This window comes from Podarcis muralis, chromosome 13 (genome assembly GCF_964188315.1).
Source record: "Podarcis muralis chromosome 13, rPodMur119.hap1.1, whole genome shotgun sequence".
Taxonomy (NCBI): domain Eukaryota; kingdom Metazoa; phylum Chordata; class Lepidosauria; order Squamata; family Lacertidae; genus Podarcis; species Podarcis muralis.
The window spans coordinates 29,311,153-29,324,561 of NC_135667.1; the positions used below are offsets into that span (position 1 = coordinate 29,311,153).

The window sequence follows — 13,409 nt, forward strand, 5'->3', positions numbered from 1 at the left end:
TCCTCCCACCTACTCCAAACGGGAAAAGGCGGGGCCACGTTGCGCGTGCGCGTTGGCCCCGGGGAGTGCTCTTCGACGCCATTTTGCGTGGCCGCCGGGCGGGCACACGGCTGTTTCCGGGTTGCAGGCCCCGGAGCAGAGAGAGAAAGAGAGAGAGAAGACCAGAGAGGCAGAAGAGCTTGTGGGTAAGCGAAGAGGGCTGCGAAATCCACAACGAGGGGCGGCTGGTTGGGTGTGGGATACGTGGCCTCCTTGAGAACCCTTTGGCCGAGTGGTTGGGTGGGTGGGCGGGCTGCGCTTTGACATTTGACCCGTGTTCCTGCGGAGGTCACGGGGCTGGGGAGTGGGCGAGCAGGGGCGGGGTGGAGAGAGAGGGCTCGGCGGTGAGGGGCCAAAGGGGTGGCGGGAGCACAGCAGGAGGGACTGGGAATAGGGGGGAGAAGAGGGGTGGGCCCCATTGGCCTGTTGTTGAAGGGGGTGGGCGATTTGGTAGGAGCCCCTGGGCGCTGGGGGAGGTGAGGGGGAAGAAGAGGGGTTTCTGGGGTGAGCAAAGGTGAGAGGATACTTTGATTCGTTGACCCGGAGAAATTTAGTATAAAGAAAGGGGCCTGGAAAGAGGAGGAGGAGAGATTGGAAAATTGTATTTAGATTTTATTATCCCCCAGTGTCGCCGCTTGTTTAGGTACTGGGGTTATTTCAAGCCAGGGGTTGGGAAAGAGGAGTTGGGGGGGGGAGACCCTTGGTGTGTGTACAGGCTGGGGATATTGGGAGGGTTACGCCTGCGAGAATTTATGGGGAGAGGTGGGTCAAGAGCATTGCGGTGCTTGGTTAGCCCGGTTTGAAATACTATAGTTGGTATTGAGCAGGTGCTTTCCGGGGAAGGGGTGTGTTGCAGCGCCAGAGGTTTTTGTCTGCGGGTGGTTGAGGATTTAGACATAAGCTGAACAGGTGAAGCAGATAAATATGTGGTGGCTTATGTATCTGGGTGATACATTGAGGGTGAATAAAATGGGAGCAGGTGACAAACTGTCAGGAGGGAGGGAGGTTTACATAAGCTGCTGTGAATTTTGTGAGGGCTATATACATTATATACTTCGCTGCTGAAATGGTGGCATGGCGAAGTATCTGTGGAAGGGGGCTAGGTTATTTATAGGGTGAGTGAGGGTGTGGCATTGAGGAAACTGCCCTTTTTCTTCCTTATTCTTCTAAGTTGCTGGAAGTTGAGGGTCAGACACAACAAGAACAAGTGATGATATGAGTTTCTTTGGGGTGTCACCCATATTTTGTTCTGAAGCTCCAAATGAGGTACTCAAAACTTAGATGCGCACAAAGATTGAGGGAGTTTTAGTATGTCCTCTGAATATGAGCTGAATGCGCTTGGGATCTGACATGCTTACAGGCAAACTGCATCTGCTTAATTCCCAAAGTCCTCTATTCCTTTTTGCTCTCTTCCAAACCAGGGCCTCTTCCGGATTATATGTTGTCTTTCCCTTTGCTGTAAATGGCCTTTTGGGCATATGCTGGGTGTGGTCACCTTTTCGTTCCTCCTTCAGAGGTATGTGTTGTCAGTCAGTGAATAACTTTAGTTCAAGGAACTGTGCACTCACCTTTCTGCAGGTGGAGTTGCCTTCCTGAGTCGCTTTTCTTAGAATGTTATCAGTGCTTGTCTAACTGTAGTATTTGTTCACTAAATGTGTGGTTCTCAAAACTCTCAACATACTTGGAAGTGGAGAGTGCAGAAATACCTGCAAGTTAGGTGGGGTGGGATTATGTATTAAGACAGTGTGCTGGCATACAGCTTTCTCACTGAACAGTTGTTTGCATATACCTTTTCCCCATAGAGCTTTCTCTTTCCATTAGATTCCTCCTTCATTGCAGTCTTTGCTCATGTTCTGCTTTGGTTCTATGATGGCCTGCTGGAGTAAAATGATGGATTTGGACAATTTATAATTTTTCAGCTTCCTTATATTCTAAATTGGATATGGTCCTTGGCTTTGCAAAGCATTGTGCATTTTAAGACTGCAATGTAACTTGTTCCTGTTGCGGTCAACATTGCATGGCACTCCTGGTTTGCATGTCTTGCCCTCTTAAATGTGTTGCTATTTGCATGCCTGTGATGGGTAACTGTCATTCCAAAAACTTTCTTTGAAGTTTTATAAAACAAGACAGATTGCACAGTTATCTGTCAGGGATTACTTTTGGTACAGGATACCCTGTAAACATGAGAAGGCTCTACTGCAGAGATGGGGAATCCAGTGCTTTCTAGACGTTGTTGGACTCTCTAATTCCCATTAGCCCCAGTCAACGTGCTCTGTAGTTGGGGAGGATGGGAGCTGTAGTCATGAAAAGCATCAGGAAGGCTCCGTGTTCCCTGTTCTGCCCACCTGGATAATCTAGTTTGGTCCCAATTCTGGGTTTGATTCTAGTACCCGCCTGACAGAGTATTGCTGTTTGTTCTTGTGCTGGCCTGACCAGTGACAGGGCCTTTTCAGACCCTGGAATGCCCTCCTTAGTGAGGTGTGTTCTCTCTCATTATTGATGTTCACGAGAAATTAAAAAAAAATTCTGTTTACCAAAGCATTTGATGACAGAAGGAAACTGTTGCTGACAACCCTGATCACTGATTGTGAATGTTTTTAACTTTTAAAGAATGTTTTTAAACTGTTTTTAGATTTTAAAAATATGTTTTGCCATTACTGTGTCAGCTGTCCTGGGATGTAAATCCAATAAATAAAATAAATATTGGTGCCAGTTCTGGAATGATGCATGTGTTTCTTTTCTGAGCAGTAACTACAATATCTTCTTTCTACATGCTGCTTTCTCTGCCTGTGGTCTTGGCCTTTCCATTTCCCATCTTCCAAAATCTGTTGTTATATAGAGATGCTAGTCCTCCTTGTTTCTGATTATAGTAGGCGGAAGAGTGGAGCAAGAGACAGGCCTCAAGGTGATTAAACTTGATTGTGGGGTTCTGGCAAGTGTAATTGGTACAACACTGAGAAGGGAGACCAATTATTCCAACAGGTCTTTAGGAACTGACTGGAAAAAGGGCTCATGCTGTGATGTTTTGTTTTCTTCCTCTTCTTCTTGTTAGCTATATTTCCAAATATATCTTTTTGTAGTGTTTCAATTCTGTAAGTGTTTAATTACTTTCAATGCCCCTATTTTCTATGTTTTATCCTGTTTTATATGTAAGGCACCTGGGGAAAAGGCAGGATAATAATAAGAAGAAATACTGTGGGAAGGATCAATTGGATAGGGTCGTTTCAACATTACTTCATTGATACATTACTTTATTTATTGAAAGGTAGATTGGCTCCAGTAATTTTTAAAGCAGGGGTCAATAAATTTGTGGCCTTCTAGATGCTGTTCACCTTATAGTATGGCCAGCAACCAGGGATTATGGGAGTTGTAGTGCAGCAACATCTGGAAGGCCACAGTTCCCCCACCCCGGTTTTAAGGACCCCTGACTTGATTACGTTTGCCATGCCACTCACAGTCTCTGTTTCCCCTATGATAAGGTAAAGGTAAAGGTAAAGGTAAAGGACACCTGGATGGTTAAGTCCAGTCAAAGGTGACTATGGGGTTGCAGTGCTCATCTTGCTTTCAGGCTGAGGGAGCCGGCATTTGTCCACAGACAGTTTTCTGGGTCATCTGGCCAGCATGACTAAACCGCTTCTGGTGCAACGGAACACTGTGACAGAAACCAGAGCACACGGAAACACTGTTTACCTTCCTGCCACAGCAGTACCTGTTTATCTACTTGCACTGTCGTGCTTTCAAACTGCTAGGTAGGTTGGCAAAAGCTGGGACAGAGCAATGGGAGCTCACTCTGTTGTGTGGATTTGAACTGCCAACCTTCTGATCAGCAAGCCCAAGAGGCTCAGTGGTTTAGACCACAGCGCCATCCGTGTCCCCTGTATAAGTCTGCTTCCCCTATATGCAATATGGGAATATTGATGATGTTTTTGGAGATAGCTAAATTATATAGGCATATAATACATAAAAATGTGCTTCCTGGAGAAAAAGTTTATTAAATACCATTTTGGCTGGTATTGGATGATATTCAGTGCTAGTGCTACTCAGAGTAGACCCATTGAAGTTAATGTATGTGACTGGTTCATTAATTTTAATGGGGCTAATCTCACCCAGAACTTTGTTGAATACAACTCATTTTATCCATTCAATATGTTGCTAATTGGATTTATAAAATAGTTCATTTTTAGAAGAAAAAAATTCTGTGGAAAAATATATCTGTTTCCGTGGAATTATCCAACCCAAAGTAGTGCATTAAATAAGCTTGGGTTGTTTGCTGCATTAAGTGTGCATACAGCAGAACTGTAACTTATGAATGCCTGAGGGATGTTAGCTTTGCATGAGGTACCTGTAAAATATTACACCAATCCACCTCTTCAAATTGTACAGCTTGCTGTACACCTTCCCCCTTGTAATGGCTCAGGGCGGATAACGGTACTTGACACGAAATCAGGTGAAACCAACAAAACAATATTCTCACTAAACCAGTGGCTTTCATATTATGTTCTGGGGAGCCCTGGGTTTCCTTGGAAGCTTACAGCAGAGATTCCTCAAAGAGTAAATCAAGACTAGCAGACAGGCTTCCCCGAAAGGCAGCTTACCAACCACTGCTGATTATCCCTTAATACACATCTGCAGGTGAGTGTTGGGTGTGTTCCAGGCGCTCTCCTATAATGAAGTCCGACAAGCCTGGGAAGCGCTTTCGTGGACTGAGGATCTGCCTTGAACATCTTTCAATCCTCTGCAATGTGCAAGGTTTCTTGGGGGAATGGTGGGAGACAGGGCAGTGTGGAAGTGATTTACAGAGCTGTAGAAAGCTTGCTAACTACTACATTGAGCCAGAACTAGCATTGATTATACCAACAAAAAACTAGCCCTCAAATAAGACTCCTGTACTACTTTCCAACTCTTACTGCATAATGTTTCATGCGCTAGAGCCTGCATCATTTGATATAGAAGAGGCTTTCTGCATTGTGGATAATAGTCATTTATGTAAAGGTATGCATAGGGAACAGTCGGCTTACAGTATAAGGTGATTTCTAGGTGGCTTTCTTTTAAAATAGCTGTGGTGCCTAGAAAATAATATGTTGCTGTTAGGTAAAGCTCAAGTAAACGGTGCAGCTGGAGAAGGTGAAAATCCTGATGAAACCTCTTGAGCAGCTCCTTACCATGAATCTAAATTAGAAATAAGTCATTAATATATTGAGGCATATTAGGTGAGGTGGATGGTAACTTTTCAGGAAGCACTGTTGTATGTCACCCGTAACAAGTTTGCATGGTGTAGTGATGTTTGTGCTCATTTATCCACGAATGTACCCGTAATGGTAGCTGTGCATGAGGATTAAGCACAACAGTTCCGTGGTGGTATGAGCTGTTCTGTGTGGAATGATCATGATTGCCTGAAATCCATCCACATGGCCATCTAGGCATGTCATGATTCAGTATGTATGATGGTCGTTATGGTTCTTCTTAGGAATTTCCGAATGTTACCCTCCTTTATAGCACTGATTTTCGCAACCCCTGGCCTATGAATTTTTGGTACCAGACAGAAAGTGTCAAAGGGTATTTTGTGGAGTTGTAATCATAGTGCTGCCTCGTATTGGTAGACAAAATCCTTAAGAGCGATGGTAATTTTGGGCTCATGCCTGAGACTGAGGGCAGTCTGTGTAACAGTCTAGTCTGGGATTATGTTGATGGGTTTGGATCACTGAGTAGCTGTGTGCGAGGGAAATGAATTCACAGGTTGTGATAGAGTGACTCAAGGTCACCACACACCTATGATATGTCAGGTTTAGGGTGGAAGGATGGGCCACAAAGCCATATAAGTGCTCTTCTTGAGTAAATTGTGTGGCTTGATAGGTTAATGTTATTTAGAGCATTTTGATTCCTTTGGCGCTTTCTCAAGTTTTAATCAATCTCCTTCTTGAAGAATATGAAGTGGATGTTGCATTTTCTCCTGTGTTTGAATATATAATGATGACATCAGAATAAATTGAGTAAATTGATCCACTGAAGTTTGTACATCTGGCTAGCATCCTTTATTGTAAGGATAGATTTAGTTCTTATAATAACAAGTATGAACAGCACTGACTGGTTGCATTTCTTCCCTGTTCTGTAATTGTGGGAGAAGGCGTCATTATTTGAATTATTTCAGTTTAACAACTGCTAGTGTAGTTTAATTCCTGTTCATTTCAGGGAAAAACCCACTATATACTTATCCTAGGACTTGGGAATGCTGCCAGGGACTGCATTTTTATTCTCTGACATCAAAAAGTATGTGCCTTCACACTTAAGGTTGGACGCCTTCTCCTTCGTGTGCTGGCTTTTCACAGGTGTGGAGCTTTTATGAGCGAGTATTCAACCTTTTCTCCTCTCCTTACGTTCTGAAATATACAATCTGCAAAGTGTGCTTTCTGAGATTGGGTCAACAAATGTGGCAGAATAAGGTGGACTTTTCCACTTCAGAATGTTGGTGGGGATAACATTTTTTTAATGCTTCCCCCTATGTGAAACAACACCCACTCCCTGGAAATAGAAAACAAGCAAATTTTCTAGCCTAGCTCTTTGCTTGCTATTTTGTTTTTATATTTTCAGGGATCTTTTCCCATAGGAGAGCATAAAAAATGTGACGCACGCCCATACACCGCACACAAGATACCTGTTGTCCATTCTACTGAATGAATAAAGGAGGGAAGTGGGAGCATGGATTGCTGTTTGAAGAACATGTCCTTGTACCTTGGAACAGTTATTTAAATGTTGTCAGAGTATAAAAAGATAAGTGCTCTGCCCCTTTTCAGGGTCCACCATAGAGAGGGAGCGATAGTGTCTTCTTCAGAAAACCAAATGGAGGGAAGGCCTTGCTTGACTGAAGAAGAGAAGAAGAGGAGTTTGGATTTGATATCCCGCCTTTCACTACCTTTAAGGAGTCTCAAAGCGGCTAACATTCTCCTTTCCCTTCCTCCCCCACAGCAAACACTCTGTGAGGTGAGTGGGGCTGAGAGACTTCAGAGAAGTGTGACTGGCCCAAGGTCACCCAGCAGCTGCATGTGGAGGAGCGGAGACACAAACCCGGTTCCCCAGATTACGTGTCTTATCGCTCTTAACCACTACACCACACTGGCTCTGAACACAAGCAGCCTTGTGAGGAATACATTCCTGTGTATAAAGAATGCTTAAGCAGAAATTCTGTGCACATCGTAATCCATGCGCAGAAGTATCTAGCACCGTTTATATTCCTGCCAAAGGTAGTGTGGGAAATGCCGTGTATAACTAATGTTGGAAAAGTCTGTCCTATTCTGCAGATTCCTTGTAGATCTTGGAAAAGGTCTTAATGTAAAATATGGGAACGGTGTGAATGAGCAAAAATATTAGAAGTGAACGAGCCAGCTTGTTTGTTCCGTTTTGTCGCTGCCCTAACGTTTTGTGTAAAAGCAGATGAGGCAACAAATAGCACTAAAATTGGAGTGGGTGGAGGAAGCAGGTGCTACTTCCTTGGACCTTTCCCCCTTTCCCCATAATATTTGGTTTAGGGTGTTCCTTGCAAGATGCTGTGGCTTTTGGCACCTGCATCCCAAAGTCCCCATTTAACCTTTCTCAGGCCATGCTTGAGAAGCCATGTCTGTTCATGCGGCACCTCTACCAGCCAGTGGCAATGTTGCCAATCCAATCATCCCTTTGTGTCGCAAGCTGATTCAATTTAAGCCACGGCGGTGCCCTACTTGGCGTGTTCAGATCAATGTGAGAGCTTTCTCTTGGGCCCTGCCACCTTAGCTTGTCTCCTACAGCACTTCCATCATGGGCTGGTTTTGTCTTCCGGCGTGGAAGGCCCATCTCCCACATGTTTCTAGCATTCCAGGTCTGTAGGTCAGCCTTTCAAAAAATAAAGTAAAATTGTGTGTTTTTAAGAATTGCCAGATGGCCCCCACACTTGTCCCTAGATGTTACAAGGCAGTTTCAGTTAAGGATCCAGTCAGTTACTTGCCCTGGGCAGGAGGTTAATGGGAAGACTGCTATGACCTATTCATGTCTTATAAGTGTTTTGGCTCCTCTTATTATGCAGTTGTAAAAAATTTGCCCCAACTGTCCATTCAGATAGCATTCTTAACACTCTCCATACCACAGGCTTTGGGGGAGAAGGTCAGTGATATGTTAAAGTACTATAATGTGTGTTGATTTTGATAATTGTACTTCAACTTATTAATGCTGCTCCTTTTACTGGTTTGCATATACACTAATCACATTACCATCACTGTTTTCTGGCCTTGCTGTAGTACTGCGGTATTCTTAAAATAATGGTTTGCATTTTCCTGGACTACAGGATTGGTATCTGGGGAGGAGGGATGTGTACCCTGTTCAAATATTTGAGATAGGGCAGGAGCAGATATGGCAGTGGGGGGCAGACAAGCCATTCCAGGGCAAGGGAGATCAGAAACATAAAAGTTGCCCCGCTTTCCACTACCTCCCCCATCCCCTTGAGTTACCCTATCAACAGATGTTGCTGTTAAATCCCATCATTACAGTTGTACCTTGGAAGTCGAACGGAATCTGTTCCGAAAGTCTGTTCGACTTCCAAAACATTTGGAAACCAGAGCGTGGCTTCTGATTGGCTGCAGGACGTTCCTGCAGCCAATCGGAAGCCGCCTAGGCCCCGTCAGACGTTCAGCTTCCAAAAGAACGTTCGCAAAGCAGAACTGTCACTTCCGGGTTTCGATCGTTCGGGAGCCAAAATGTTCGACAACTAGGCTGTTCGACTTCCAAGATATGACTGTATTATTATTATTATTATTATGAGCAGCAGCAGTAGCAGCTAATAAAGAACATAACATTTTCTAAGCAATGTACAGATGACAAAAAGATAAGACCCAGACCAAAGCTTCTCAACATTAAAGGAAAAAGGAATAGAAGGGGAAAAAAGAAAGCAATAGAGTTTATATATGGGATCAGCTTGGTCCAGGAGATGGGGGCATATGAAATCTCCAGTGGCTCCTGTTCCCTGGCCAGGAGCAGAGCCCAGGGCATGCCTGCTTCTATCTAGCACTTGATCCTGGCATGAATTACCAAGGCATGGATAGACAAGCTGGACAGACTGGAGGGCTCAGGAGGGGCGTGTGATTCATCAGGATGTGGTCTTCCTCTCTGGGGTACCTGGTTTGTACCTGGTGTGGAGCAGTTTGGTTAATTCCCCAAAAGAGGCTGCCTGAGGACATTCTCACCAAAGGTAGAAATACATTCCATTTTGCTGACCACATTGCCAACATTTTGCAGATGATGTTTTTAATATGAGGTAATCTTACGGTGGCATAATGCCCCCCCCCCAATACTATTTTGAGCATAGTTCTTTCAGCCCTTACAGAATTATTGCAAATTCCCCCTGCAATCAGAGTCATTTGCGGCATCTCCTAGGTCACTTTCCCAACACTCTTTTAGGTCACGAGACACAAATGTTCTGTATCATTTAGATGCCCATCCTCTCATGTTAACAAACAACACTTGAAAGTACAAGCTGTTCAAAATCTTTGAGAGTGAGGGCAGCTTGAGCCTTTATTTCTTGTTGTGACATAAAAGAGGTGGTTTGTTTCAACACCAGCCAATTACATCCCAGGGTTCCAAGTTTCTCCTGCAACACCCTTCCTCCAAGTGGCTCAGAGTTTCAAGTAAAATTCATTTAAATGATATAAACCTTTCCCCTACACCAGCCATAACAATACAGTGGTACCTCGCAAGACGAATGCCTCGCAAGACGGAAAACTCGCAAGACGAAAGGGTTTTTTGTTTTTTGAGCTGCTTCGCAAGACGATTTTCCCTATGGGCTTGCTTCGCAAGACGGAAACGTCTTGCAAGTTTGTTTCCTTTTTCTTAACACCGTTAATACAGTTGCGACGACTTCGAGGAGCAACTCATAGCACGCGGTGTGGTAGCCTTTTTTGAGGTTTTTGAAGACTTTGGTGATTTTTGAAGCTTTTCCAAAACTTTTCTGACACCGTGCTTCGCAAGATGAAAAAAAACGCAAGACGACAAAACTCGCGGAACGAATTAATTTCGTCTTGCGAGGCACCACTGTACTGAAGCCTGTTCTTATTAAAGGGGGGGGGCATTTTCATCCTGTATTTGCATGCCCATTGAAAGAATAGCATCTATTGAAATTTCCATATTGTGCGTTTCTTCCATTTGAACCCATGCCTTTCATGTATCGCTAGTTATTAGGGATGTAGCCTGCCTTAACTCATTGGCTTCATAATACAGGTTAATTTCTGGTGTTCCCCAACCACCTGTTTTGCCTGTTGCATACAGATTAGATTTATTCACCCAAGCCTCTTTAGATCCAAATATTTCAATGGCCAAAATTTGGGCTGAAAAATTGAAAAGAGAGAATAACTTAGGCAGACAAGACATATTTTTTTATGGAAGCAGTTTTCCCCAGTATGGAAAGATTAAAGGAGGTCCACCTTCTAAAATCACTTTAAATTTTTTTCTACCATCAGGGTGAAGTTGGCCAGAAATAGTTTCTTTAGGTTCTTGGTTACCCAAACTTCTGAATATTGTAAGCTTCATGGCTGGTGCTTCCATCAAAGCTATTGTCTCTTTGTGGAATACAGAGATGAGTTTCACAAATGACACAGTACAATATATTTGTAACAGTTCCATGCTAATACCTGGATTTTTTATAAGTCACTTCAAATATAGGCTGCGAGAGGGTACGCAGCTGGGATTAAAGCAAAATTTCTGTTGCCGTTGCCGTTTTGCCGCCTGGTGACTGAGGCAGAGAGAAAGGACTTGATGAGCTCATGGTAGATGTAGAATTTTGTTTGGGGACATCATGGCACATAGTTTAGTCCCTTAGTCCCCATGCAACACCAGCTCCTGAGGGGGGGAAGTTCTGTCATTGAGGACTGTCAGTGGGATGGCTCTTGGCATGTCATTGCTGTCCAGATGTATTGTTTTAACTGGCATTCAGAGGATGCTCTTGGCTGATCTTGGTAAAGTATAGGAAAGGCATAATCTGCTGGCCCAGTCCCTTAACTGGGTGCCTTTATGGGAAGTCTGTGCTCTCAGACCACAGGTAGCATTGTTAACAGGTGTTAGCAGTTTGGGGAATTGGGAGTGCTTGGGTGAATAGTGAGCTCTAGGAAGAGGTTAAAGCAGGGGTAGGCAACCTAAGGCCCGTGGGCAAACAAGTGACCCACAGGGGTCGTTTACCCTTCTCCTGAGCTGCTCCCGAACTGAGCCGTCCACTCGGCAAGCCCCCACACACTGCACTAAACTAGCGCAGCACGGGGACTCGCTTCCACAGTGCTGGAAATTGCGTCTGTGCATGCTCAGACGCCAAAAATCGTGTCTGCACAGACGCAGATGCCAGAAATTGTGTCTGCGCAGATGCAAACGCTGGAAATGTGGCTGCATGTGATCCGGCCCAGGCGCGGTAAACCTTGCTGACCCCTGGGTTAAAGCCTGCTCCCCATGTCTGAGAGATCACTGTCCCCATGTTGCTACTAGCTATTAAATAGCTGTTAATAGCTAGAAGAGAGAGGAGGCGTTTCACCAATACTGTACAGTTTTGCTGCGTTTATCACTCTCTCGCTGCTGCCATTCACAGAAAGTTGCATTGTGGGAGTCAACATGTTTGCTTGGTTCCGTTTAGGGCATATGAGGCACGCAAAAGGCGACCATCGTTAGGAAAGGAATTGTCAATATCGTAAATGCTGGGCAGAGAGAAAACAGCATCTTGTTTTTGCAATAATGAGGGCGATTATATCTGGCTCGCTGTGTTTCTGGGAAGTTAATGAGCCAGGGCATCTGTTATGATTAAATCACTTCTATTCCCACAGTAGCAGTACTACAGCAAGATTAAAATAAAAAATAAAAATTCCAACACAAGTCACTAGTAAGCTTCAAAATGGTGGCATAGTACCTTGGGGGTCATCTTTGGCACCTTCAAGGCTGACCAGCACATTGTGATACAGGCATTTACGCATGTTCATTATGTGCGCAATTGCGCACATGCGCATCACACCAAACCCAGAAGTGACATGAAAATGTCACAAAAGGGGCAGAATGTAGTGTTTATATACCTTTTCAATGGTGTTTCAAATATACATGACTTCACTCGGTGCTTTTTGTAAATTCTGAAGCCTTCCCCTCTAAATTCAGATCCTTCCCCTCCACCCCAGTAATCATGTGCACAATTTAATCCCCAAATTTTCATGAGCCAAAAGCAGAGGAGACTCAGGCAAGTTGCCCCACAGTTGCTTGATTCAGTGTTTTGCTTAGGAAAAAGTCAGTGTTCTACTACATACAGCAAGTGAACCAATGGGACAAACTCCATCAGTCAATCAAGGGTTTTTCATGCTAGGCATAGCTTCGGCTATCTTTGCCAGCTTACATGTCTTGCAGCACATGCATTCCCAGAGACTGCGTGATTAATTGAGTGCTTGCTGCCTTTCGACCAGTCACTTCCCATCCTCCTCAGGTGACCATGCTTTGAAACTATCACACCACCCCCATAACATTGTAGTCACATCATGGGCGTTGCGTCTTTGCATGCTTGTAAACCCAAGTGTGACTGCACACTGGGATGAGAGTCGGAACAGGAATGGAATCGGAGAGGCAGAGCTTCAGTAGATGAAACAAACTAAATTGTGTTCTCTGACTTCTTGATTGAAAGCTCCTATCTTAGGTATGTTTTATTTTTCATCCAGTTTTATTCCCTTTCAAGTAGTTGTGAGGATCTTTTAGTACTTCCATTGTACAATGCTATGAACTTTTTTTTAAAAAAGGCATGACTGAGTGGTGGCAAATATCTAGCCTTGGGTGTATATTTCTCTGATTTGATTGCTTTCATACTGAATATGTTAGTATATAGCATTTTTATTCCTAAATTGGAGATCTGAGTAAATAAGGGGACCTGATATTCCAGGCAGAGAAAAGAAGCTCTCTGAGGACAGCTGCAGGTTAGGTTAGACTGCCTGTCCTTTGGGCACCATTAAGCTTGTAGACGTTGACCACAAGTAACGAGGCAGAGGATGCATAGATCCTGGTAGCATGAAATACTTTCAACAACAGCTGGTTGGGGCAAAGACGTCTGACAATGAATTGGCATTTGTTTAATCGGGTTGCAGTTATAATATCTAGCCTGTTCTAAACAATAAAAGGTAGAGGCGCCCGATTTGCAAACAAGTGGGGACGGGAAGAAGGAAAATAAGCAGTGGAATAGAAGCGTGTATATTCTTGTGGAGTATCGCCCAGCCAGCTTTAAGGGAGACCGACTTATAGGTCAAACAAAATATCACTGGTCCAAAAAGAACAAACAAAAAGCATTTACCTGACAATAGGAAGAGTGTTTCCATTTCATTAATGGTGTGAAACATGGTGGCAGCACT

General features: G+C 44.0%; 1 protein-coding gene across 2 annotated transcripts in view; it reads left to right on the plus strand.

The window, feature by feature from the left end:
- The first annotated feature begins 60 nt into the window (after positions 1–60).
- WIPF2 (WAS/WASL interacting protein family member 2) overlaps positions 61–13,409 on the plus strand; it is a 33,253-nt gene continuing 19,904 nt past the window's right edge. The window contains exons 1-2 of one of the 2 annotated variants that reach the window (XM_028703434.2): positions 68–185; positions 1,461–1,555. The gene's annotated coding sequence lies outside the window, so the exon portion shown is untranslated. Of the gene's footprint in view, positions 186–1,460; positions 1,556–13,409 lie in introns of both variants that reach the window. The other variant, XM_028703433.2, reaches the window with a different exon arrangement.